Consider the following 2,500-nt stretch of genomic DNA (forward strand, 5'->3'; position numbering starts at 1 on the left):
CCCTCCTGAACACTACATTTCCCAACGGCGGAACTCCGCGGGATTCAGTGCTGGGCTAATTCCTGTTCGCTCGCCGCTACTAAGGAAATCCTGGTTAGTTTCTTTTCCTCCGCTTAGTAATATGCTTAAATTCAGCGGGTAATCTCGCCTACTCTGAGGTCGTCGGAACGTGAAAAAAAATTTTTTCAGAGCTTCCCCCCCCGAAAGCATTTTGCGAAACGTGTACAGAGCAACACAAAAAAAAAAAAAAAATAAAAAAAACACAAAAAACCCTTAAAGCAAAAAAAAAACCGTTTATCGCGCCTCACCAATATATCTTTTATAAAATTCGATATCCTCTCCAAATATAGATCTTCGAAACACTCGCAAGACGATTACAATCGGTATAACTTTAACGTCCGTCCGAAAAGTACTTTCGGGGACTAGACGACCGATTGATCTCGTGCGGTTTCGCTATTCGATCATTTGAAGAGAACAAAAAGATATATGGGGCGACCGACAAACGGTTTTCCGTAGAACCAGACTCGCGATTGCGTTGACACACACACATCATAGCCACACCAATAGAAGAGTTTTAGGACGGTAACCCGGGTGGGGTGTTCTTTACTCAGAATATGTGCAACATCGGATCTATATAGCCATCGATACAATTCGTACACAAATGTGTCGTACGAAGAGAGAGACTTTTTTTCCTCTGGCAACATAACGGTAAGAGACATCCTTCCACACTCATAGGTTCCACTCCCTGGGGCTATGATATATATATATACATATAAATTCAAATTCGAAGCAACGGTCACAATTCTACTCTATATTTTTGCGGGTTATGTGTTCTTTCGTTCAATTTCTTTCATGCGTTCGTTCGATCTCTGTACACAGTCTTCACATAGGACAGACTCGTGTAGTACGCTTTCGTGGGTTAAACCCATCTCGTTTCATTTCAGGCGACGTCGGGAGCGCGTTGAAAATGTACCAGTGAAATCTCGATAGTTCTACGGATACGAATCGTCCCGAAAAAGATTTTGTCACCGCTTCGAAGCGGTGTTTCAGACGGGCGGACGTATATAAAACATATACGACACACGACACCGCCTTCCACACTCACGCTAGTTCGAACACGATTTCCATCTCTCTCGAAGACTGTTAGACGTACGTAAAATTTCTCAATATTCATAGGACCGCGACAAACGCCGACGAAGCGCCCATCATTCGCTCGTACGTATATAGGCAACAAGTGCCATCAACGCAAGCAGTTTATAAGTACGTAAACGACCCTCAGCCAGGCGTGGTCCAGGAATTGTATCCGTGGACCGCAATGTGCGTTCGAAATGTCGATGTTCATGTGTCCTGCAGTTCACACGTTGACGCGCAATTAGCTGCGTTCTTCATCGACCCACGAGCCAAGTGATCCACCGTTCAGGGTAATTTTTCCCTTTTATTCTCTCATATATATAATGTGTATTTGCTATCCACCACATTTTTGTGTTATATTTCGGAACAAGCCGATACCCGAAGAGCTCCAACCAGCGCGCGAAGGAGATTCGGGAGTCGTCGTACAACGACATAATTGTCCCTTAAAGAACGAGATATTTCCGTCGAAACCATATATATATGTACGAGCAAATCCAAAACCACTGTTTTCTTGCAAGTTCGACGGTCGGAGCGAATAGAACATTGAAAAGCCTTCTATCGAAGAAACACAGAGAGTATATCACCTCCAAAAACGACGGGGATATGGATATTCAAACTGGACAATTATCAACCCGATACTGGATTCGAAAAGTTTCTCTCTCCTTTCGTCGTTATTTACACCGGACGGACTCACGGCCGGCTCTAGCTGGGTGTCATATATATATACGTCCCACGCTCATGCTGCCACTAGCGCGCAACAGAGTAGGGTGTCAATGACAACGACACAGCATTGAAACGAGCTACACAAGCCGGTCTCTCTTGATACCAATGTAAACGAGCATTAAGTTATCTTCAGACTGCCCGATATTTTCGTCCTTTGGACTTTCCCAACGATTCCTTTTTTTCTTTTTTTTTTTACACCACAGCGAAGACTTGAGGAAGCGTGATTAGCACGCTCGCATCCCTCCCTGTCCTACTACAACTGTGTGTGTGTGTGTGTGTAAAGAAAGAAAAAAGAATACATTGGCTTTCTCTCTATCGAGAAGATGGCCTACGCAACGCAGATCAAAGGCCTAATACGTGTAATATAATACGCGTCTGGCCGTGTATAAATCACGCACGAATGATCTGGTCGGGCCCAACTCTTCTCGTACGCTTATTTTTCCGTGTTGAGGCACTATCATAAAATCACACAAACCCCAACACGTGTGTGTCTTGGAAGGAAGATGGCCTACGCAACGCAGATCAAAGGCCTAATACGTGTAGTACACACGTCTGCCGTGTAAATCACGCACGAATGATCTGGTCGGGCCCAACTCTTCTCCACCACACCACATCCCAACTTTGTACATTTTTATATATTTTTGTG

General features: G+C 44.3%; 1 non-coding gene and 1 pseudogene across 1 annotated transcript; both read right to left on the bottom strand.

Moving 5' to 3' along the window:
- LOC143263334 (large subunit ribosomal RNA) overlaps nt 1-162 on the bottom strand; it is a 2,995-nt pseudogene extending 2,833 nt beyond the window's left edge.
- Nucleotides 163-1,269: 1,107 nt separating this feature from the next.
- On the bottom strand, nt 1,270-1,424 carry LOC143263336 (5.8S ribosomal RNA). The gene has a single exon (XR_013036825.1). It is a non-coding gene; the product is annotated as a 5.8S ribosomal RNA (ribosomal RNA).
- Between the last annotated feature and the right edge of the window lie 1,076 nt (nt 1,425-2,500).

The sequence above is a fragment of the Megalopta genalis genome, unplaced genomic scaffold (assembly GCF_051020955.1).
Source record: "Megalopta genalis isolate 19385.01 unplaced genomic scaffold, iyMegGena1_principal scaffold0467, whole genome shotgun sequence".
Classification (NCBI taxonomy): Eukaryota; Metazoa; Arthropoda; class Insecta; order Hymenoptera; family Halictidae; genus Megalopta; species Megalopta genalis.